General features: G+C 42.6%; 1 protein-coding gene across 3 annotated transcripts in view; it reads left to right on the top strand.

Moving 5' to 3' along the window:
* Positions 1 to 26362, top strand: part of rc3h1a (ring finger and CCCH-type domains 1a) — a 115753-nt gene that overhangs the window by 21505 nt on the left and 67886 nt on the right. The gene's annotated exons all lie outside the window — the stretch shown is intronic.

Below are 26362 nucleotides of genomic sequence, written 5' to 3'. Positions count from 1 at the left end.
TTTCTACTGCCTGGCATGTATTTCTGCATCCATGTATTGTTTTATCTGTAAACAAATCTATGTAGTTTAGCCTGGAGATGTTTCCCTTGTTGCAGATTTATTGGGAGCAGCTTGTGTTCTTCTTTACCAAGATTCCTGTTGTCAGTTTAATATGTAAAAACTGGGTTATTTTAATCTGATAGTCCAGTTAAATGGTAAAGCCAGGATATACTAATCCAACAGGTTAATCGGTAAAGCTGGGCTTTGGCAATCTGTCAGCATAATTGGTAAAACTGGGTTACAGTAACCTAACAGTAAGGTTAATCATTACAACTAATCCTCCAGTCAGGTTCATTTATACAACTGAATTACACTAATCCAAAGCCAGGTTATTTTGTAAAATCATGTTATATTAATCTGGCAGTCAGACTAATAGTCATGAGTTCCTCTAGTTATTGTTAATGTTTGAGATTGGCAATAACAGCCAATGATGAGCACTAAAATTGTCAAGAATACTGGGTTCAGCAGAGTGAATTTTGAAGAGATAGCAGTCTTACTGGTGATAAATAGCGGTGGCAGATATCATGTTTTACACTGTGAAGACAACAGATGTCAATGCTTTGCTATATCTGTTCACATTATTTGTCCAGTATCCATTTATGAAGGAGCAGAAATTTCCTCCAAGTGAAAATGAGGATGAACAAAGCTGTTGACTTTGCACCTACCAACAAACGCCGAGCCACTGACTCTATCCCTTTCCTTGCTGAGGCTGAATGAGGCTCTTCACTGTGTTGTTGTATTTAATCTTGCTCACCTATTCATGTCAGCAGTAGGACTACCCATTTTAACCCACTTACCTTTATGACTCATCTGTTTCAGACTATCTGCTGGAGAAACCCTCATCTGTTTGGGAGTCTCACCTGCAGACTTTATTATTGCAATGTCCAGTTTCCATAAATTGGAACTCATGTTCTGCAGCCAAGTCATTAGGTCCCATTTCGTTGATCTTCATTTGCTCCCAGTGAAACAATGCCTTGATTTTAAAAAGTGCATCCTTGTTTTCAAATCCCTCTTGTGGTCTTGCGAGCTCCTGAGATTTCTACATTGCACCAATTCTGGTATTTTGTACTGCCCTGATTTTAATTTTTCCAACATTGGTAGCTGTGCCTCCAGTGCCAAGGATCTAAGGTTTGGTGCTGTCTCCCTACTTTTCTACTTCCCTTTTAACATGCTCATTGAAATGTAGCTCGTTAACTATTTAACATATTTTATGATCTATCTTAATATCTCCTTGTGTGATTCTAAGTCAAACATTGCTTGATAGCTTTCTACTATAGTTAGGCAAGCTGTTGTTGAAGTAAACTTGAGTGGGAAGGTGTGAATTGGAAGGAGGATTAGGCCATTTGGCCCATCAAGCCTGCTTTTCCATTCAGTAAGTTCATGTCTGGTCTAGTTTGAGTGCTCAGCTCCACATTTTTTGCTGTACCCCTTAACTCTAGATTCCCTTATCAAAAGTCTATGTAATCCGCCTCCTATGAAAAGGTGTCAGAAGGATTGGAAGGAAGCCTGAGCAGCAGCAGTCTCAAGGTGAAGGAAAACCTGGTGAAAGGAGGCCAGACAGAAGACCATCACCTTGTCAACAACACCTTGATAGAGCTGTTGAAGAAAAAGCTGACAGGGGTAAATTCTCTTCTGAAAAGTTTGTGCAAAGTGTCCTGAAGGTGGTTCAATATGGTTTGTAGAAGGAAATCATTACTGTTGTAGGTTGACCTTTCTATTAGAGTATTCTAAAATGAATTTAATTAGATATATTTTTGTGTGCCATGGATGGTTAAGAATCATTTTTTTGCATACTAGTAGTATACTTTACCTCATTTGGTGAGACAAAAACTTCAAATTTTTCAACTTACGTTTGGGTATGTGTGAAATGTATAATACAGTTGATGAGATCAGGTAGTTCTTGTGATGTTCTTTTTGTTACCATTTGCTTCCAAAATCTGCTGGAGACCAGAGGAGCACAGTGTCTCAGTGACGAGCACTGCAAGGTCTAAATATTTCTTAAACAACAGGATTGTACACGCTTCTACATTGAGCCTGCACCGTCATACGATATCTGATTTGATCTCCGCTCAATTACCCCTTCCCGCCCATACCTGCCACTGGTGGCACGGTAGCTCAGTGGTTAGCACTATTGCCTCTCAGCGCCAGGGATCCAGGTTCGATTCCAGCCTCTGGTGACTGTCTGCCTGGGGTTTGCACACTCTCCCTGTGTCTGTGTCGGGAATCCTCCGGGTACTCCTGTTACCTCCCGCAATCCACAGATGTGCATGTCAGGTGGATTGGCCGTGCTAAATTGGCCGTTGTGTAAGGTGCATTAGTCAGAGGGAGATGCGTCTGGGTGGGTTGCTCTTTGGAGGGTCGGTGTGGACTTGTTGGGCCGAAGGGCCTGTTTCCAAACTGTAGGGAATCTAGTCTAATTCTTTTTAAAATTATAATTCTTCCATGAATACATTCAGCCTCCACTACTTTCTGGAGAAGAGAATTCCACAGACTAATGACCATCAGAGAGAGAATTTCTTCATTTGTAAGGGAAACTCCTCCTTAAGTTGTGTTCCCGAGTTCTAGTCTTACCCACAATAAAAACTTCCATTTAGTATTTACCCTAACTTTACCTAGGTGTTACTATTTAAAGATAATGGGTTGCCCATTTAAGACTGATATAAGGAGAAGTTGTTTCTTTCAGAGTTGTTAGTCTTTGGAGCTCTGTTTCCCAAAAAGTGCTAGAGGCAGGGGCAGATATGTGCTTGTTAAGCAAGAGATTGAAAGATTCTTAGGGATAGGCAGGATTTGTGGAGCAATTGGCTCAGTTCCAGAACAAGTCTGAAGGTCCGGGTAGCCTACTCCTGCTTCAATAAGATCACTACAATCCGATGGGTATAGGGCCAACCTTGGTTCATCCCAGGGATGAGTTAAATAAACCTTTTGGAAATACCTTAAAGCAATTATAGAATTTTTGTCCCCCCTTCTTCACCCCCCCCCCCCCCCCCCCCCCAACCAAAGTAAGGAGACACACATTGTATACAGTACTCCAGATGTGGCCTTCAATTCTGAGTTTCATGGGCAAGCAGCTTTGAATGATGAGTGAGACGATTGTGGGATCAAGTCCCACTTTGGAGACCTAAACCTATAAACCCAGAGATTCTGGGGAAATTAAATTGTTGGCTGTGGATGGGAAAGATTCTGCTGTATTCTGTTGAACTAGGAGAGGAAGTCCTGGCTAGAACTCTTTTTGCAAATAGCATCATGTACTACACAATTGAATATTACAGCACAACAGGTGACCTTTGACCCGTCATGTCTGTACCAGCTCTTTGAAAGTGTGATTTGGTTTAGAGTCCCACTAACATTTTGTCTCCATAACCCGAGTTAAGAGAGATTGTCTGCTCCTTCTCACGTTGCTGTTTGTAAATGCCTGTTGAGTTTCCCACAACTGTGACATGCTTTCAAAGTACTTCACTAAAAGCAAAGCACTTTGGGACATCCTGCAAATCTGGCTGCAAATCTAAAGTTGGGGAGAAAATGTAAGAGAAGCACTGAGCTGAGTCAACCAGACTGAGAACCTGAGCAAGCTGGAGCTGCAATTGGGCAGAGTAGAGGTGAGGGAGGGTCAATCAGAAAGAGGAAACTATCCACTGTGGCTAGGCTGGCTTTGGTTGCGCATGAGATTTTAGGCTCAGACTTTACGTTCCCACCAGCAATACCTGAAAATTCAAACTCTCTCTAAGGTCTGGGAAAACACTAACAATTACAATCGCCCTGTAAATTTTCTTGATAGAGGCATACAGTGAAAAGGATGATTGTGTGACTATGTTGCACTGCGCTGGGATAGCGACACCGCTTTTGAGACCTGTCACCAGAAGCAGCAATTTGTGAAGTTAATCTGAGGAACTGCTGCAGTCTGGCTAAAACACTACAAAGGTATAGGAGCTGAAGTAGGCCATTCAGCCTGCTCCACCAGTTGAGGTCATGGCTGATGTGGAAATGTTAATTCCCTCTTAACTGTTTTCATTTTCCACATTACCCTTGATTCTTTTACTGATTTAAAAATCCTCAGTCTCAGCCTTGACTATACTAAACACAGACTCAACAACCCTCTGCATTAAAGTATTCTGCAGATTCATTACTCTCAAAGAGAAGACATTCCTCCTCCGTTCTGCCTCAAATGTGCGACTCTTTATTCTGAGATTTTCTTCTGTTTCTAGACTCTTCCATAAAGAGAGCGAGTTTGTCCGTATCTGCCCTGTTAAGTTTCCTAAGAGTCTTGTATGTTTCAATAAGGTCACCTCTCTTTATATTCCAACAAATACAGGTCCACCTATACAACCTCTCCTCGTAAGACAGTCCCTCCATACCTGTGATCAGCCAAGTGAACTTTCTCTGGACTGCTTCCAATGTCTTTCCTTAAATAAAAGGCCCAAAATGGTTCACTGTATTCCAGCTGTGGTCTGACTAATGCCTTTGTAGTGTTTTAGCAAAACCTTCCTACTTTTAATACTCCACTCCCTTTGGGATTAAAACATTCCATTCGACTTCACTATTACCCACTGAACTTGGATTCTAGCTTTTACTGATTCATGAACAAAGTCTCTTAAATATCTCTTCTGTAGTTTTTCTCCATTTAAATAATACTGAGCTTCTCTTCTTTCTGCCAAATTGCATTAACTTACAATTTCCCACATTATATTCCATCTACCAACTTTTTACCCACTTGCTTAACCTGTCTACATCTCACTGCAGACTCTCTGCAACCCTCGTCGTTTGCCTTCCCACCCATTTTCATCTCATCCAAGTTCCTCATTCAAGTTGTGAAGGTATATTGTAAATAATTGTGGCCCTCATCTCTGGTCCCTGTGGCCCACCAGTAGTTATAGATTCCAATCCTGAAAATGCTATCCCAACTCTGCCCCTTATTCGCTCGACAATCCTCTATCCGTGCTGTATCTACTCTCACCACCATGGTCTCTTATCTGAGTAAGTAGTTACCTTAACAAATGCCTTCTGAAACTCCAGATATGTTACATATTCTCCTTTATCTATCCTGCTTGTTATTACTTCAATGAGTTCTAGTAAATTTGTCAGGCATATTTTTCCTTTTATGAAGCCACACTGACTCTGCTAGATCGTGTCTTTCCATTTCTAAACACTCTGCTATTGTGTCTTAAGACTCTAACGTTTTTCTGATAACGGATTTTAAACTAACTCGTAGTTAGTGTTTTCTTTCCCTTTATATTGGTAGTTTTCCAGAATACAAGGATTTCTGGAAATTACCACCAATGCATCCCCAATCTTTGTTGCTACCTGTACGTGGTTCCCTGTTTTGACACGATAAATGTGGTTGATTTTACTACACTGAGTCAATTGCAAATCTCACTTTTAACATTTACAGATTGCAGCTGTTCACCTAGCAGTTACAGTGCCTATAAACATAGCCTTCAGGCTGCATTTGCATTATCCATGACAATGTAAAGAGAAGGGAAAGTAAAAGGGACCATTGTACAGGTAATGAAGGATCACACAAACATTGCGACCTCCAGTAATTCTCTTCACCCCTGTCTTCGCACAGATAACCCCTCCCAAAACACAGTAGGGTCAAAATCTGTTAATTTGCCAGCTATTAATGTCCCATGGCTGGGACTTTCATAGTAAGACTTTGTCAATTGCCCTCCAAGGGAGTCTGCTCCTTGATATCCTTTGCTGTTTTGCTTTTACAGGAATAGCCCTCATTACTCCTCAAGCATTGAACCAGTGAGATGTTAAAACTGTAAACAGTATAGAACAAGAGGTTAGGGAATTCCTGGGTTGAGCGCTCTGTTTAATAAAACTATTAGTGTCTGTGGGGCACAGATTTTTTTGTTAAAAAAAAGAGAGAATCACAACATGTCATCACACACTTCAACATCCATGTGGAGCCTGGATGAACGCAATGAGTTCCTCAGGCTGGAGATTTAAAAGTACTTCTTCGCTAGAACTCTTAACAGCCAAGTCCGTTCTCCCAATCAAATTCTCAGGCAGGTACAGAACATGTTTAGACACAGACTAAAGCTCGTTCTACTCTCTCTTAACCTGAAAGTAAAGCACTCTTTATACTGTTTCCATCAACAGCTCTGAGGACAGGTGCAGCATAAGATTACTCGGTGAAAGTGAGTACTGCTGATGCTGGAGATTAGAGTCTATAGGGGTTGAAGGATTTTGGAGATGGAGTGTGGTACTGTAGGCATTGAGGGAGTTTGCAGAGATGGGGAGGGTTGTAGGAGCTGGATGAAGTCACAAATAGGGAGGGGTATTCCTTGTTTCAAAATCCAGCGTTGAGAATTTTAAAACGGAGGCATTGCAGGTATGTAGGTTAGTTGTGAGCTATACCTACAAAGTGCATTTCCAGTGCTCCTTCATTGTTTGAGGTGAATGGAGTGATGTTTCTGTATGGCTCAGCTCTGCCATTTACAGTTAGGGTGGCACATTAGCTCAGTAGTTAACACTGCTGCCTCTCAGCACCAGGAACTGTGGTTTTGTTCAAGCTTTGGACGACTGTCTGTTTGTATGGAGCTTGCACATTTTACGGATGCTCTGGTTTCCTTCCACTGTCCAAAGATGTGCAGTTTCATGGATTGGCTGTGCTAAATTACCCATAGTGTCCATGGATGTGCAGGTTAGTTGAATTAGTCATGGGAAATGCAGGATTGCAGGGTTGGGGTGAGTCTAGACATGATGGGTAGAATTACCTGTTTCCACGGTGTAGGGATTCAACAATTCTTGAAGTTTCTCAATAATACTGAAGGCCACACTGTAGTTTCATATCCCAGTGATAGTCCTGAATCTGAGGACATTTGCGTATTTGTCATTCTCTGTAAAGCAATAAAGTACTCTGGGGGAGGTGCAACTACATTTCATGTGTGTTTCTGTTTATGCTTCACCATTTCCAATCCACAAAGTGCACATGCCATCTTTGTCCCAGTCTGTCATTATACCATTTTTTGATCCATGAACCCTTTTTATTCTGCAGCTAGAGAAACCAGAACTATGTACAGCCTCTGGGAGAATGGGAGTTAAAGTGATAGATGTGGTGATAGGGGAATGCTAAAATCAAAGCAGTTGTGGGGTTATGTGGGTGTTGAGGATGAGAGTCTGAGGATAGTGTGGTGGTGGCATACTCTGGGTGTTCATGGTAGGGTACAAGAAAGTGAAGAACCTTTGTCCAGATGAGCAGGGTACAGTGGGTGCAAGAATTCTGTTCATGGGAATGTTTGACAAAGATGGGTATTTGTGCCCACCCAGAGTCCAGCAGATGAAGGATATGTGACACTGAGGATGGGGCAGGTGGTGGAGGATATGTGTGCCTGAGGTAGAGGTGGGCATGTGAGTTAACTGTGAGAAGTAACTGATGCTTTTGCAGTTCGATTCTGAGTTGGTCTTTTGTTCAAGTTTCTGATCAATGATGCTGTCTATTGGTTGATGAACTTTAGCCACGCCGAGTGAGTTAGTGTTTGTAGAAAGACATGTCTCTTAAGTGTCAGGATGATTTATTCATACAGTCTCACTTCGAGGATGTGAGATTGCTTGCCACACTCAGGCCCTGTAAAGGAATTCCAAATTGTCATTGATGACAAGCACTTCACTTACAGTATACCCAGTTCTCCCTGGATACTGTTCATAACAGCAGAATTGATACTGTAATGAATTGGAGGTTAGTGCCAAATTGAAAGACAAGGTACCAACTGAAAATGCAGAGAAGTGAGAAACGGAACTGGATCAAAATTAGTAGTTAATATGTTGACTAATTAGCATCTTATAATCTTACTGTTTGGTATTGAGTTTCTGGGATTTTGAATGCAGTGCTAATTTTGTGTTTTTGTCATCTGTATGGAGTTATCTTCAAACTGGTCGGTGTACAGTGGAGTTAAAGGTTGTAAAACGGGTTTCTTTTTTATCTCAAGGGGGAGAAATGAATGTCTCGGACTGACCGAAAGGGATCTTTAAAATTATGAAAGGCTTGATACTCTGGGGGAAATTGTTTTTCCTCTGGTGAGCCAAAAACAATGGGTCATGGGTAGTTTCAAATAAATCTAATGTGAAATTCAGGAGAAACATTCATAGATGCACTTTAGAGGAATCTAAATAATGATATGAGGAAAAATGGCATAGAAAACTGCAGTGTGTTTGGACAGAGACTGGTAGTATGTAGATGTCATAGTGAAACTGTTGAGTCTACTCGTCTATTCATTTGCTGTAAGTTCTGTGGAAATAATGTTTCCCCACTGCTAGTTTGCATAGTAAAATTGAAAATATGGGCAGGAGTAGGCTATCTGGGCCCTTAATGTGCTCCGCTATTCGTTATGATCATGACTGATTGTCCAACTCATTAGCATGTTCCTGCTAATGAGTTTTCCTTGCATCTTTGATCCTTTTAGTCCCAAGTGCTAGATCCAATTCATTCTTGAAATCATATAATGTTTTAATCATGACTGTTTTCTGTGGTAATGAATTCCATAGGCTCACCACTCTCTGGATAAAGAAATTTCTCCTCCTCTTAGTCAATTAAATTTAAGTTTAGGGTGCAAAAGAAATTTACAAAGATGTCACTGATACTGGAGGGTTTGAGCTATAAGGAGAGGCTGGATAGGCTGGGATTTTTTTCCCTGGAATGAAGGAGGCTAAGGAGTGACTGTATGGAGGTTTATAAAATCAAGAGGGGCATAGATAATATGAATCGCCAAGGTATTTTCTCTAGGGTAGGGAGTCCAAAACTAGAAGAGATGGATTTAAGGTGAGAGGGGAAAAGATTTAAAAGGGACCTGAGGGGCAACCTTTTCTCTCTGAGTGGTGTGTGTATATGGAACAAGTTGCCAGAGGAAGTGCTAGAGGTGACTCCAATTACTACCTTTAAAATATTTGAACAGATACCTGGATAGGAAAGGTTTAGAGGGTTATGGGCCAAATGTAGGCAAATGGTACTAGTTATAGAGTCATAGAGATGTACATCATGGCAACAGACCCTTCGGTCCAACCCATCCATGCTGACCAGATATCCCAACCCAATCTAGTCCCACCTGCCAGCACCCAGCCCATATCCCACCAAACCCTTCCTATTCATATACCCATCCAGATGCCTTCTAAATGTTGCAATTGTACCAGCCTCTACTACTTCCTCTGGCAGCTCATTCCATACAAGTACCACCCTCTGCGTGAAAGAGTTGCCCCTTATGTCCCTTTTATCTTTTTCCCCCCCCTCACCCTAAAACTATGCTCTCTAGTTCTGGGACTCCCCTAACCCAGGGAAAAGACTTTGCCTATTTATCCTATCCATGCCCTCATAATTTTGTAAGCCTCTGTAAGGTCACCCCTCAACTTTCGACGCTCTAGGGAAAACAGCCCCAGCCTGTTCAGTCTCTCCCCATTGCTCAAATCCTCCAACCCTGGATCAAATCTTTTTTGAACCCTTTCAAATTTCACAACATCTTTCAGATAGGAAGGAGACCAGAACTGCATGTGATATTCCAACAGTGGCCTAACCAATGTCTTGTACAGCCGCAACATGACCTTCCGACTCTTGTACCCAGTACTCTGACCAATAAAGGAAAGCATACCAAATGCCGCCTTCGCTATCCTATATACCTGCAACTCCACTTTCAAGGAGCTATGAACCTGCACTCCAACACTCTCTGGGACCTTTCCATTAACTGTATAAATCCTGCCAAGCTTCGCTTCCCCAAAATGCACCACTCTGCATCCATATGAACCAAACTCCATCCGCCACCCACTGGCACATCCGACTAAGATCCCACCGCAATCAGTGGCAACCCTCTTCGCTGTCCACCACACCCCCAACCCTGATGTCATCCGCAAACTCACCAACCGCACCTCTCATGCCCGCACCCAAATCATCCATGCAAATGACAAAAAATAGGGGACCCAGCACCAATCCCTGTGGCACTCCACTGGCCACAGGCCTCCAGCCTGAAAACCAACCCTCCTCCACCACCCCCGAGCCAGTTCTGTATCCAAATGGCCAGCTCCACCCCACTTCCACGAGATCTAATCTTGCAACCAGTGTCCCCTGGGGAACCCCGTCGAATGCCCCACCGAAGCCCCCACAGACCACATCCACCGCTCTGCCCAATCAATCCCCCTTGTTAGTGCTTCACAAAACTCAATCAGTTTGGGAATCCTGGTTCGCATGGACAAGTTGGGCCAAAGGGCCTGATTCTTTACTGTATATGATTCTCACCTAGTTCTGGACTCACCCACCATCCAGTAACATCCTGCATCTACCCTGTCTCGTTCTATTAAACTTTATAGACTTCCATGACATCCCCACTCATTCTTCTGAACCCCAATGAATCAATAATCCTAACAACTTCTCCTTGTACTTTGCTGTCATTTTTATCCATTAATTAACAGCTAACACACAAGGAAGTGAGTGGAATGTTTACTTAATAGGTGTTCCCAGAAGTGAGGCAGACATGGGGTATTCAGCCTCAGGAAATCAAGCCTCTAGTACAAGATTGGAAAGTATCAGGCACAAAAACACCTTTTTCCAACTCACATCCTACTTTCCAAGTTAAGGTTAACTATGCAAGCAGCAAGAAAGATATTCTGCTAAAGGGCATTAGGAGGAGCTGAATAAAATCTCTGAACTGTGTTTCCAGTCAGGCCTATGTCTGTGGTCCGTATGCATTCGCCTCTTCTTTCTCGAAAGTATCATTTGTGTATTTTTAAAAGTTCATTCACACGAGTTGAACGTCACTGACTAGACCAACATTTAATTCCGGTCCCTTATTGCCCAGAGGGCAGTTAACAGTCGACCACGTTTGTGGGTCTGGAGTCACATGTAGGCCAGATGGGGTAAAGGTAGTAGTTTCCTTTCCTAAAAGGCGTGAGTGAATCAGATGGGTATTTCTGACAGTCAGTAATGGATTAATGGTCACTGAGACTCTTAATTCCAGATTTTTAAAATAGAATTTAAATTCCACCATCTGCTGTGGCAGGATTCGAACCTGTGTCCTGAGAACGTTACCTGTGTCCCTAGATTAGCAGTCCAGCGATACTATCATGAGGCTGTCGCCTCCACCTGAGAAGTGCTGTCAGGTCCATGTGTATTTACCTGTGTGTCTTGCCCTTTTCTTTAATTCTTCACTTTACCAGCTATGGGAGCCCTGATACCCACACGCAACCTGCTAAGTGGCCATCAAAAGTAGTATTTCAGTAAGTGCGTGCGAAATGTTTGGTACAGGGTCTGGGATTGCAGCAGTCAGTGATTATTTATTCTGGAGCAAAATTCCATCAGGAAACAACGCGATACAACATTGCGTCTCAGATTATCCACATGCTGTCTGTGCTAGGGAGGGCAGGTAACCTTGGACCAGTGTTCCCAATGCTGTCCGGTTGGGGTCCTTTGTCATCTTAGCAACTGGGCCTGTTGTAGACATATAAATACCAAGTTTGAGTTCTGCAATTAATCCACAACTCCATTAGTACCAGCTTTTACAACTACAGGAGTAATACACAATAAGTGAGTTGGATCATGGTTTTGCTTCAATTAGCAGTTCCTGTGGTATTTCTTACCCAACTTTTCAACCAAGCAGGCCCAGAACACAAACTGATGCAGCAGACGAAGGTAGCACAGCAGATGCGCACGTGGATTATCAAAAGGTATTTGGTAAACTGTCACATAATGGTTTTAATTTGGAAAATAGAAAACTCAATTTTAAAGGTTTGGGACTGATTCAGGTGGATAACTGGCGAATGAATAGGAAAAGGAGAGCTGTGTTGATTGGATATCATTTGCTCGACAATTTTGAACTTTTTGGCTAACCAAAACTTGATGATATAGTAGCAAATTTCAGGAAGGTGTATATAGACTAGTGAAATGGACAGGCACGTGCAAGACACAATTTGATGCAGTTAAATATGAAGGAATGCTGGCAGATAAAAAATCTTGGGGAGGTATATACTATGTGTAGTAGTATTATAAGTGTTGCACAAGACCAGAGCAATCTAAGAATATATTTTCCAAAATCTTTTGAAGGTGTCGGTAAGGAAGTAAAAATTCAAGGATCCCTGGCTTAGTAAATAGATTCCAACATGAGCCTGGAAAGCATGCTAAACCTTTACATATCATTGTTTAGGCCTCAGTGTGTTGCAAGTAGGATGTCAGGACTTGGGTGAGATGGTCTGAGGAAGTTTACGGGGGTGAGATCCAAATGAGGAAGCTTGGTTGTGCAAGGACAATGTAGGCAGCTGAGACTGTTCTTCGAGTAGAGCAGTTGACGAGGAGCCATTATATAGAGAGAAAATTATGAAATGCTTTGATATAGCCACTGACAAACTCTTTCCTCTGGCAAGTGAGTTGGTAACCAGATCTCGTTAATTTCTTAAAAATTCTCAAAAGAATGAGAGGGGACAGGAGATACTCCTTCGCATGGAGTGATCTAGAATGCATTACCTAAAAGGGAAGTGAAATCCGAATCTTAATAAACCTTAAAAAAAAAACTTGCTTGTTTGCTGGAAAAGGATTAATTTCCTGGTTATTGGAGAAAAGCTAAGGTGTGGCAATAAAATTAGAAACTGTTTTCCAATTGTAAACTGGCAAAATCAGGTTTTGTTTTGAAAGCTAGATGAGGAATCATTAGATGCTTATGGAACAGTTTCTTAAACCAGCATGTTATGGCAGCAACCTGATAGCAGGCTAGACTATACCTAGTTTTGACCAATGAGATAGGATTAATCAGTGAAACCACCCTGGGTAGCAGTGACTATAATATGTTTAAATTTTATGTATTGGGGAAGTTTAAATGGGGAAGTGAGAGTCTAAGACTAGTTTGAATTTAAAGAAGGACAAGTATGAGGGCATGAAGACAGATCTAGCAAAAGAAGTAGCAATTCAGATTAAGACATAGGTTAGAATAGAGTGTACTGAAGAGGATATTCCAGAAAATGTAGAAATAATACATTCCAACAAAGTTATGATGGATGGACCCCCCCCTCCACAATACTCCACTGTGCGTGTGCAAAATCTGTTAGGTGGATTGGCCGAATTGAATTGCACATCGTGCCCAGGGATGTGCAAGCCAGTTGGATTAGCTGTGTAGGGTCGGCACTGGGTCTGGATGGGATGCTCTTCGGAAGGTCAGTGGGATTCCACACGGGGATTCTATGAAAGCATCAAACACAAAGAAAAGATAGATCATTCTGCAAAGATAGGTGGCAGGTTAGCAGATTGATCTGCAAAGAGTTGCTAAAAGATTAATAAGGATGGAAAATTTAGAGTGCAAGAAAACGGTAGTCAAAAATATAAAAGAAATATTTGAAAAAGAAAGAAATTTAACAAACTTTCTGTAGGCCCAGTACTTAAATAAGTCTGAGGAATTAATAATGGAGGATAAAATGATGTTAGACAAATTGAACAGATACTTTGCATTGATCTTCATTAGAGAGGACACAAGTAACATTAGAAAAATAACTGCAAATCAGGAATTGAAAAAGGAGATTAAGAAAACTACAATTACCAAGGATTCTTTCTGGGGAAGGTGGGACCTCTATAAACATGATGGTCTACACCTGAACCTGAGGGGCACCAGTATCCTTGGGGGGAGGTTTGTTAGTGCTCTTTCGGGGGATTTAAACTAACTCTGCAGGGGCATGGGAACCTAGACTATAGTTTTAGGGTGCAGGACCTGGAGTGTAGGGAGGTTAGGAACCATGCATCAATCTCGAAGGAGGGTGCCTGTAAACGGGAAGGTGGCTTGAAGTGTGTATACTTCAATGCGAGAAGTATACGAAATAAGGTAGGTGAACTTGCAGCGTGGGTTGGTACTTGGGAGTTCGATGTTGTGGCTATTATGGAGACATGGGTAGAACAGGGACAGGATTGGTTGTTGCAGGTTCCAGGGTTTAAATGTTTTAGTAGGGTCAGAGATGGGGTTAAAAGAGGGGGAGGTGTGGCGTTGCTTGTCAAAGATAGTATTACAGCAGTGGAAAGGACGATGGATGAAGACTCTCCATCTGAGGTAGTTTGGGCTGAGCTTAGAAATAGGAAAGGTGAGGTCACCCTGTTAGGAGTTTTCTACAGGCCTCCTAATAGTCCTCGAGATGTAGAAGAAAGGATTACGAGGATGATTCAGGAGAAGAGTGAAAATAATAGGGTGGTTGTTATGGGGGACTTTAACTTTCCAGATATTGACTGGGAAAGCTATAGCTAGAGTACGTTAGATGGGTCGGTGTTTGTCCAATGTGTGCAGGAGGGTTTCCTGACACAACATGTAGACAGGCCAACAAGAGGTGAGGCCATACTGGATTTGGTTCTGGTTAACGAACCAGGCCAGATGTTAGAAGTGGAGGTAGGTGAGCACTTTGGGGACAGTGACCACAATTCGGTGACTTTCACTCTAGTGCTGGAGAGGGATAAGTGTGGGCAAGAGTTATAGCTGGGGGCAGGGTAATTATGATGCGGTGAGGGATGACTTAGGATGCGTGGCTCGGAAAAGTAGGCTTCAAGGGAAGGGTGCAATCGATATGTGGAGCTTGTTCAAGGAACAACTACTGAGTGTCCTTGATAAGTATGTACCTGTCCGGCAGGGAGGAAAGAGTCGTGTGAGGGAGCCGTGGTTTAATAAGGAATTGGAATCACTTGTTAAAGGGAAGAGGGCGGCCTATGTAAAAATGAGGCGTGAACGTTCAATTGCGGCGATTGAGAGTTATAAGGTAGCCAGGAAGGATCTAAAGAGAGAGCTAAGAGCAGCAAGGAGGGGACATGAAAAGTCCTTGGTTGATAGGATTAGGGAAAACCCAAAGGCTTTCTATAGGTATGTCAAGAATAAAAGGATGACTAGGGTAGGAATAGGTCCCGTCAAGGATAGTAGTGGGAAGTTGCATGTGGAGGCTGAAGAAATTGTGGAGACACTGAATGAATACTTTTCGTCAGTATTCACCCGGGAACAGGACATTGTTGCCGATGTGAATATTGAGTCACAATTAATTAGAATGGATGGCTTTGAGATATGTAGGGAAGAGGTGTTGGAAATTCTGGAAAGGGTGAAAATAGATAAGTCCCCTGGGCCTGATGGCATTTATCCTAGATTCTCTGGGAAGCAAGGAAGGAAATTGCAGAGCCATTGGCCTTGATTTTTATGTCCTCGTTGTCTACAGGAATAGTGCCAGAAGACTGGAGGATAGCAAATGTGGTTCCCTTGTTTAAGAAGGGGAGTAGGGATAACCCTAGTAACTATAGGCCAGTGAGTCTTACCTCTGTTGTGGGCAAAGTCTTAGAGAGAATTGTAAGGGATAGGATTTATGAATATCTGGAGAGGAATAATGTGATCAAGGATAGTCAGCATAGTTTTGTGAAGGGCCGGTCATGCCTCACAAACCTTATTGAATTCTTTGAGAAGGGGACTGAGGAGGTGGACGAGGGTAAAGCGGTAGATGTGGTGTATATGGATTATAGTAAGGCGTTTGATAAGGTTCCCCATGGTAGGCTACTGCAAAAAATACGGAGGTATGGCATTGAGGGTGCGTTAGAGGTTTGGATTAAGAATTGGCTGGCTGGAAGAAGACAGAGGGTAGTAGTTGATGGTAAAGGTTCATCTTGGAGTGCAGTTACTAGCGGTGTTCTGCAAGGATCTGTTTTGGGACCATTGCTGTTTGTCATTTTTATAAATGACCTGGAGGAGGGGCTGGAAGGTTGGGTGAGCAAGTTTGCGGATGATACGAAAGTCGGTGGAGTTGTTGACAGTGAGGAAGGATGTGGCAGGTTACAGCGGGATATAGATAAGCTGCAGAGCTGGGCAGAAAGGTAGCAAATGGAGTTCAATGTCGCTAAGTGTGAAGTGATTCACTTTAAGTGTAACAAGAAGATGGAGTACTGGGCTAATGATCGGATACTTGGTAGTGTGGATGAGTAGAGGGATCTTGGTGTCCATGTACACACATCTCTGAAAGTTGCCACCCAGGTAAATAGTGCTGTGAAGGAGGCAAATGGTGTACTGGCTTTTATTGGAAGCGGAATTGAGTTCCGGAGTCCTGAGGTCATGTTGCAGTTGTATAAGACTCTGGTGCGGCCGCATCTGGAGTATTGTGTGCAGTTTTGATCGCCATACTATAGAAAGGATGTGGAGGCACTGGAACGGGTGCAGAGGAGGTTTACCAGGATGTTGCCTGGTATGGTAGGAAGATCGTATGAAGAAAGGCTGAGACACTTGGGGCTGTTTTCATTAGAGAAAAGAAGGTTTAGGGGAGATTTGATAGAGGTGTACAAGATGATTAGGGGTTTAGATAGGGTTGACCATGAGAACCTTTTTCCACGTATGGAGTCAGCTATTACGAGGGCGCATAGCTTTAAATTAAGGGGTGGTAGGTATAGGACAGATGTTAGGGGTAGATTCTTTACTCAGCGAGTCGTAAGTTCATGGAATGCCCTGCCAGTAACAGTGGTGGACTCTCCCTCTTTATGGGCATTTAAATGGGCATTGGATAGGCATATGGAGGAAAGTGGGCTAGTGTAGGTTAGGCGGGCTTGGATCGGAGCAACATCAAGGGCCGAAGGGCCTGTACTGCGCTGTATTTTTCTATGTTCTAAGTAGTACTGAATGAATTTTTGGAACTGCAAGTTGACCAGTCCTGAAGGATTACCTGGGGTCTTAAAAGAAGCAGCTAGTGAGATGGTTGAAGCCTTGCTTTTAATTTAGGTTCAGGGAATGTTCCTTTTAGATTAAAGGATTCCCGTAACTATTTCTAATCAAAAAGGGAAGGGAGACAGAAAGCAAGAAACTTCAGGCCAGTTAGGTTCGCATTAGTCATAGGGAAATGTTAGAAGCTGTTATCAAAAGAAATTTTAACAAGTTCAGGATATTCAGGCAGAGCCAATGTAGTTGACAGAATGTCATGCATGGTGTGCCACAGGGGTCGATGCTGGGGCCTCAACTCTTTTTATATAAACAATTTTAATGAAGGTATGGTAGCTGAATTTGCTGAAACACAAAATGAGTAGCAAAGTGAGCTGTGAGGTAGAAGAAGCTCAAACAATGTAGATAAGTTAAATGAGTGGACAACAATCTGACTGTACAATATGCGAAAATGTGAAATTGTCCATTTTTGCAGAAAGAATGAAAAGTAAATATATTGTCCAAAACGCATGAGGTTGCAGAGAGGTCTGTACATCCTAGTGCGTAATCACAGAATATTAGGATACAGGTTCAGCAAGTAATTAGGAACTTAAATAGAATGTTATGGTTTATTGCGATGGGAAGTAAATGCAAGGTCAGAGTTTGTGATATGGGGCAGTAGAGACCGCTTCTACAGCATTATGTACAGTACTAGTCACTGTACATACAGGAGGATGTTAATGCATTCTTTGCAATTTAGAGAAAGTTTTTGAGATTAACATCTGGAAAGAGTAGATTCTTTTGAGGAAAGTCAAGACAGGCTAGGTTTTTATAATCATGAGTTTAGAGTCAGACATGACTTAACTGAAACTTATAAAATCCTGAGGGAACTTGACTGGCTGCACCTTGAAAGGAATTTTCCTCTTGTGGGAAAAGCTAGAATTACGGGTCATTGTCTGAGATGGGTGATCCATTATTTTTAAACTGAGATGAGGGGACATAGTTTCTGAGGATTGTCTCTCTTTTGGAATGCCCTTCCTCAAAAGGCACTGAATCCTTAAATATCTTTAAGGCAGAGGTAGGTAGATTCTTGTTGGCCGTGGGGATATGCAGGAGTTTGGAGTTTTAAGTTTAAATCAGATCAGCCATGATATTATTGAATGGTGAGTAGGCTCAAATATCAGAATAACCTCCTCTTGTTCCTTGTTTGTATATTTATATATATTCAAAGAATCAGCCCAGTTATAAGTGGAAGAGCAGGTGCCTTTTATTTTGTTGCTTGTGGGTTGTTTGTATCACTGGCTTGCCCAGCATTTGTTGCCTGCCTGTGATTGCCCTTGAGAAGATGGTGGTGCACTGTCTTTTTTAGAATCACTTAAATCTCTGTGGTTTAAAGATGCTCATAGTGCTGTTAGGAAGAGAGTTCCATGATCTTGACCCAGTAAAGGAACAGCTAATATGGCTCCAAATCAAGGTAATGTGGGATTTGGAGGGAACTTGCCCTTATCCCTGTAGGTGGTAGAGATTATGGTGAGTTGATACTGTGCATCTTGTAGATGGCACATGCCTTTCCAACTGTGCATCAATGGTGGAGGGAGTTACTGCTAAAAATTGATGGTATGCCAATCAAGCAAGATTTTTTTTATCTTGTATGGTGTTGAGATTCTTGTGTTGTTGGAGCTGGACCCAACTAGGCAAATGAAAGGTAATCTCTCACTTAACTGATTTGTGCCTTGTAGGTGGCACCAAAGAAGATGGACTGGATTGATTACTGCAGAAAGCCTCCAACCTGTTCTCATTCCATAGTCATGGTTAAACTGGTCCAGTTCAGTTTCTTATCAGTGTTAACCTCCCAGGATGTTGATATTGGGGCAGGGGATTCAGCCATGGTAATGTCAAAGGATGATGGTTAGATTCTGTCCTGTTGCAGACCTTTGCCTTGTTCTTGTGTGGGTCGATATTAATTGCCACTTGTCCAGCTCTGTGGCCTGCTTTAGTAGCTGAGGAGTGATGAGTTGTGCTGAACATTTGTGCAATCATCAGTGAACATCCCACTTCTGACCTTATGACAGAGGAAATGTTGTTGAAGTAGCTGAAGATGGTTAGGCCTAGGACAGTATCCTGAGAAACTCCTGTAGTGTCCTGGGGCTGAGATAACTGATCTCCATCAAACAAGCATCTACCTCTGTGCAATAGTGACTCCAACCCACAGAGTGATAACATTTGACACTAAATCAAATGCTACCTTGGTCTCAAGGGCAGCTGCATTTAGTTCATCTCTGGAGCTTAGTTCTTATAACCATGGTTTAAACATGGGTAAAATGAAAACAGTAGCTGAGTTGCCCTGGTGGAACCTGAAATAAGTGTCAGTGAGTAGATTATTCCTTTTGTAAGTGCTACTCGATAGCACCATTGTTGATAATTTCCACCACTAATGCTAGCACAGAGGAACATGGTTGTTCTTGGGAACCAGTAATCTCAGTTTGGCATCACTGCAGTAAATATTCAGGGATTAGGCTAAGCCATAGACCAGATACTCGACTGGACCAGCCTCAAAAAAAAATAGTGACTACAAGAGTAGATTAGAGGCTGGGAATTCTGTGGTGAGTAACTCACCATTTGCCTGGGTGAGTGCAGTTCCAAAAATGTTAAAGGACCTTCGCACCATCCAGGACACACAAGCCCATTTGTTTGGCACTCCATCCATCATCTTCTAAATTCTCTCCTTCCACCACATGACACACATTTGCAACAGTGTACCCTTTATAAGATGCGCTGTAGCAACTCACCAAACCTCCTTTTGACAGCATCTTTGAGATCGGTGACATTTTGCTACCTTAAAGGACGCATGTAGCTGATGCAAGGAGATATTCCCCTCCAAAGCACACACCATTCTGAGTTCATAGGATCAGAGAATCCCTACACCGTGGAAACGGGCCATCCGGCCCAACAAGTCCACACTGAACCCCAAAGAGCACTCCACCCAGAAACCTCCTTTATCCATGTAAGCCTGCATTTCCTGTGGCCAATGCACCTAACCTACACATCCCTGAACATTATGCGCAATTTAACATGGCCAATCCATGTTTGGACTGTGGGAGGAAACCCCCGCAGACACAGGAAGAATTTGCAAGCCCCACACAGTCGCTTGAGGGTGGAATCGAACCCAGGTCCTTGGTGCTGTGAGGCAGCAGTGCTAATCACTGACCACCATGCTGCCCTGAATAAACTATGTAATCGATTCTTTACTATCACTGGATCATATCCTGGAACTCCCTTCATAACAGTACTTTGGGAGCATTCATAACAAAGAGACTACACTGGCAGCTCACCACCACCCCATCAAGGCCACAAATGTTCACCTTGGCAGCGATGCCCATATCCCATGAAAGAATATTTTAAAAGTTTCTATGATTCGAGAACACTGTAGACTCTTGTTCACTTTCACATTTTCTCCCTCTAGTTCTGTCCTTCACCTAGCTCCTTAAAATTCCACCGTTTGACCAAGTTCTGGTTTCATGTCCTAATGTCTTTGTGACTCCATGTCGGACTTTATTTACTCAAGTATCTTGGTGAGTTTTGCTACTTTAGCTACTGCAACTTGCATCTCATAGCTCCTTTAGTACAGCTAAAACAATCCAATGCATTGGACTGTAGCAGTTGTGTAAGTGAAAGAGTTTTATCAAAGCATCTCCAATGAAGGCAGGTTTTTGGAGAATACAACCCAGAGCTTAGTACTGAGCCAGCAAAAATCAGGCTGCCAGCGTAGGGATGGCCGCAAAAGGTACGTTCAGTTCACTCTGGTATAGTAGGAGATGATGTCAAACAAGAGCCTACCTTTATCAAAGGAGGAAATATCAGAAAAGTGCAAACAGCCAGCCTTGGAAGAGCCCAAAGGTCTCAAGAGTTGTATAACTGGAGGAGATGATCAAGCTTGGGAGGCAAGAACATAGAAGGACTTGACTATAAGGATAGGAACTTGAAAATCTTTTGACAATACTATATAAATACACCATTACATTCTATACCTGAGTGTCTGGCTTTTTTTTCTCTGTTAAAATCTGACTGAGCCCTGGAGCTGGTGAGAAAATAAAGCTTTCTTGGAAAAACCGATGAAGTCTTCCTGAGTTCCTAAAATCATCCACCATGCCTTCCACATTGTGAGCTAGAAAGGTGTGAGAGAAATCAAGGGATCTGTCCAGCAGGAACACTGCGTCCAAGGTTCTGGGTCCTTTTCCACAGTCTGAGTCATAATGCTGAGAGTTGCTGAACTATCTGTGTGTCCTAGTTCCAGTGCTGTGCTGTCACTTGCGTTTATTTATTCTTGAAGCACTGCAGTATGTCCCTATTTAATACTGGGACACTTCCACCAAGATGAGGAAAAGTAATCTAGGGCATTGCTGCCATTTTAAGATATCAATTAGCAGCTAACTGGCCTCCATTGAAACAGGGCCCAGCCTATGTTCTGTCGCTGTGTTGTCTAGAGTTGGTGAAAGGGAAAACAAAATAAAGAAACGATAAGAACTGGTATTTAAACCATGCTTTAAATATAGTGAAATAAATTTTGACATCAGAACATTAGGACTGGTGGCCAAATATTTGTTCCAAGTTAGGAACCTAAGGACCAAAGCAGACCATCCTCCCAGACAGAGGAAACACCCACCCTCTCGTGCCCTGCAAGAATTTTGTACTGTTTTGAGTTCCCTATCATTCTTTGAAACTCTGAAGAATACAGCCCCAGTTTCCTCAATCTTTCTCCATTAGACAAATCATGCCATCCCAGAGAGTAATCTACTGAAACTACATTGTACTCCCTCAGCAAGTATGCCCTTAAGTAAGGATTGATCAAAACAAATAGATTTTAAATAGTTTCCTTAGTCACAAATGAAACAATAAAGAGCTTTTAAGGTGAGAATTTCAGAACGTAGGACTTGGGCAGCTGAAGGTATGGCCATGAATGGTGGAACAGTAAAAAATCAAAAAGCATGAGACAACGACCTGATGAAGGAGCGGTGCTCCAAAAGCTAGTGCTTCCAATTAAATCTGTTGGACGATAACCTGGTGTTGTGTGATTTTTAAAACAGCATGAGAACAGTATTAGAAGAAAGCAGAGATGTTGGAGAGCTGCATGGCAAGAGGAGGAGAGAACTACAGAGAGAAGGGTTGAGGCCAAGGAGGCATTAGAACACGAGGATAATTTAAAAATTGAGGCAGTGTGAGAATGGGACTTTGTGCAAGTTGGGGTATGAGTCACCTCCACTCTACAGACATAACAGTGACATGGTTTACATACTGGCACAATATCCCTTTGATTCACATGGTCTTGTGATCTAGCTTTCTTATTTCAGAGTGGTTTCATTCTTGCGTCAGGATTAAGGAATGAATATGCCATGTTTGGTATGTGGATCAACCAGTTGTTCTTTTATACTTTGTGAATAAAACTATTCAGGTTTCACCTGTCTGTGAGTGCTGATATCTCAACTTTCCTCCAGGGAATGGAGACATCACTCTGTTGACTTGCTCTGAAAATAAGTTGAGGAAACCATTATTGTCAGTGTGGCTAAATGGTAACCACATGTTTTGAGCCAAAAGGTCATGGACGTTGTCTTCCAGCTGCTAGAAGGAAATCTTGCATTAGACTTCATGTGCTGGAGCTTCAAGTATACAGTTCTGTGAGACTAGTGGATATTGTAATTGTTACCTGGTACATGACTACAGTGGGATGATGAACGCGGAACCCTATATATAATTAGTTTCTAATTCTTTGCAAATTATGTAATATAAATAATTTATTGTTACTTGTATGTATGAAAGTACAGTAAAATGTGCATAAGTTGCCCCAAGACAGTGCCATTCAATTATATATGAGAAAAAAAAGAGACAACTTAAGACAAATCTCATTTTCTGGTTGCTCCATGGCTTTGGTTTTATGAATTGTTCCTGTTGCCTATTATGAGCTCAGTCACATTGTAATCTCCCAGGATGTGAATGCTCTAGTTTAGTTGACCCCTAAGATGTGCGTGAAACAACTTGTAAATGCAGACTGTTCTCTACCTTCCTCAATGGCTGTTGACCATTTCAATGGCCGTTTGTATGCCAAGGAGGCCAGGTCCCTCTCGTCTCAAATTTGCATCACTCCACTGATACCCGCACTGCTTCCTGACTGTTGCATCCTCGTTTCAAGGCAGCAGTGTATGGTCAGGCATTTCCACAAAATATTAATACCTTGTCTTGACAGTTTAAGATATCAAGGCTCTCTGTGCCACAGACTGATCCTGGTCATATTTGCGCTGTGCTGGGATCCACCCTGTTTGCACAAAGGTCAGTAGAATTTTTTTTTGAGAATTTTCCTCATTCTTGAAAGGCAGTTGACATTCAAATGGAATGCTCCCACCCAGCATACTTCCTGGTCAGCCCTACCCTGACTAGCACATATTTTGATAGTTTTAGTTATACCACTTGTATCCTCACCATTTCAGAGTGTCATAGAATTCCACAGTGTGGAAACAGGCCATTCGGCCCAACAAGTCCACACTGACGCTCTGAAGAGTAACCCACCCCCTTCCCCTACTGCTCTACATTTAGCCCTGACTAATGCACCTAACCTAACCATCCCTGAACATGGTTTGGAGACGCCGGTGTTGGACTGGAGTATACAAAGTTAAAAATCATGCAACAGTGCTCACCACTGTGCTACAGTGTCTTGACCTTCTAGTTGTAGAGTTCACTAATATGGAGGATGCTGTACAAAAAGAGCCTTGGGAAGTTGTTGTGGTGCATATCATAGATGGCACACACTGCTGCCACTGTGCCTCCATGGTGAAAGGAGTGCATGTTGAAGTTGGTCAACTGGGCTCCATCAAGAAGCTGCTTTATGGAGCTTCTTGGGTGTTAGTGAGTCGCATTCATGTAGGCAAGTCGATGTGTTCCATTACAGCCCTGTTTCATGCCACAGAGATGGTGGACAAAAAGGAGTTGTTTGCTGTACAATTCCAAGCTTCAGGCCTGTTCTTGTAGCCACAATATTTTAAGTGGACAATCCAGTTGAGTTTCTGGTCAATGGTAACTTATGAGGATACTGGTAGTGAGGAATTCAGTGATTGTAACGGCATGAAACATCAAAGGGAGGTGGCTAGATTCTCTCTTGCCTGCAACAGCGAATTTCCTGGCACTTTCACTGTATATTATTTGCACCACACAATCTTGAGATTTGAGGTTACCCAGGCCATGCTGCACATGGACACAGACTGAATCAGCACCTGAGAATCATAGAAGCCCTACAGTGTGGAAGCAAGCCATTCTGCTTGTGTCCACACCGACCCTCTGAAGAGCATCTCACCCAAACCCATCCCATCCCATCCCTGTAATCCTGTAATTTCCAAGGCTGACCCACCTAGACTGCACATCCCTGGACACTATGGGCAAGTTGTAATGGCCAATCCAACTAATCTGCACAACTTTGCACTGTGGGAGGAAACTGGAATACCCAGAGGAAACCTACGTAGGCATGGATAGAATGTGCAAACCCCAAACAGACATTCAGTCAAGACTTCTATTGATTTGTCATCTTCACTCCTGTCTTGAGCTGGTAAAGAGCAGAACGCCACCTAGTTTATGACAAAATTAACAAGGGAGATTTCTTAAGTGCCATATGCTTGGTGGTTTCCTTTTAGTCAGTACCCTGCCAAAGAAACTTTTGGGATGGGTTTATTAATATACCATTCCAAAAAAAAAACCCCTGTTATTTGTAAAACCCCTTCAGGATACCTCACTGTCAAACAGAAAAGCTGCTTTAATGGTTTTATTTAGGTATCCACAGATCAACGTTAGCATCACTTCAGTGCTTTGTATGGTGGGCAGGGTCCTTGCTACTGATGAGCAACATACAACAGCACAGAAATGTGAGCAAATCACAGCCTAATTATAGTCATTCACATTCAAGCAGATGTTATCCTTTTATTTTTCTGGCTTTTCCCTTGCATCCCTCAAAGGAGCTGACCCTCATTGGAGGAAGTTCTATATAAAGGCTCCTGTCCCAGTGACGCTGACTCTCGCTGCGGGACATAGTGCTCACTGCCCTCCTCTCCTGAAGAGACTGAGTGACTGAGGAACAGCAAAGGATTCAGCAGAAACAAGTGTTGTGTGGCTGTCAGTTGATCGGCAGAGAACTGAAGAGAGTTGAGAGAGGAAAGCAACATGCAGGAGGGGGCAAATGGATCAAGTGAGAGGCAGACAGAATAGGGAGTAAACAGGGTCAGGAGAAACACTGCAGATGCTCAATACCTTTTGAAAAGTATTTCTTGGTATATGAGAAGCTACTCAACTAATGTGAAAGTAGAGGCAGCTCCATTTCGCTAAGTTTCATTATTTGCAATTCATCCTGAAATGAAAATGCACTATTAGAATATCTTGTTAACTGAAAAACTTTTCTGTAGGAAAGTTGGTACTGAAGAAGGGTCATTGGACTGCAACGTTAATTTTGTTCTCTCTACACAGATGCAACCAGGCCTACTGAGTTTTTCCAGCAATTTGTTTTTTGTGTCTTTTATACCCCTTTGGGATAGTCCACTTCTCAAACATGTTGCACTGTTTGGTAAAATTCCTATTCTCCTGTTTCTTCCATAACAGAAAAGGAGTTCTTCATTCAGCAAGTGCTACTGAGTGTCATTTAACTGTGTCTAACCATTTTTGGGAGTTCTGTATGCACTTCTGGCTCTGAAGTGGGTTCCCAAAGTGTGTGGACACTTCCCGGGTTTTTTTTTGTTGAACTGATTGGAATTGTTAATTGGGGTTGTGCTGCAGTTATAGGGAGAGAATTTTTTTCATTTGGTTTTCTGAGATGAAGGAATTAAGTTAGCATTGGGAGAACAGCACTCTGCACTTAAAGTACAACATGGGTTAGATAGAAGACTGGATTTTACTGGCTGCATAGTTCCATTTCTAGTCAAAAGGTTGGTCTTTGACCTTCCCACCTGAAACCCAAGTGTCTTGTGTCAATATTATGCTTGGAGCATCTTTTAATTGTTTCAGGACGAGGAGGTATAGTGGCTTAGTGGCTAGCATGACTGGCTCACAGCATCAGGGATCTGGATTCAAACCTACTCTTGGGTGACTGTCTGTCTGTGTGAGAGTTTGCACATTTCCCCCTGTGTCTGCGTAGGTTTCCTCTGGATGTTCCAGTTTCCTACCACAGTTCAAAGATTGCCCATAGTGTTCTCAGCTCTGGGGAAACACAGGGTTACGGGGCTAGGGTTGATGGTGAGTCTAGGTGAGACTCTCTTCGAAGGGTCAGTGTGGACTCAGTGGGCTGAATGGCCTGCTTCCACACTGTAGGGACTCTGATTCTATGAACTCCATCTAGGAGGGTCATGGGCAACTAGGGTTGAGAGATAGGTCGTTGGTTGAGGGAAAGTAACATCTTGGGAGTATATTCATCTTCAGTGGGCACATGATCTCCTCCCCCCACAAAGGAGGTATCTCCTAATCTGCCTTTACATTCCCCTGCTGTATATCCCCTGCAGTGGAGATAAAGAACCCTTCAACTGGCCATGAATTGGGAAGAGGGAAGCTTGGTTGCTTAATGCCTTCCCATGCAGCATAAGATGGGAGCTAGATTGGGAAAGTGTGGCAAGGCCTTTGCTTTATTTTGTGAGCTCTGTCCCCACCTTCACATGTTGCTGGGGTAAGATCTTCCCTGTGATGCTGAAGCTCCACATATGCTGGAGAAT

The sequence above is a fragment of the Hemiscyllium ocellatum genome, chromosome 9 (assembly GCF_020745735.1).
Source record: "Hemiscyllium ocellatum isolate sHemOce1 chromosome 9, sHemOce1.pat.X.cur, whole genome shotgun sequence".
NCBI lineage: Eukaryota > Metazoa > Chordata > Chondrichthyes > Orectolobiformes > Hemiscylliidae > Hemiscyllium > Hemiscyllium ocellatum.
This window is presented reverse-complemented; position numbering and strand designations above follow the sequence as displayed.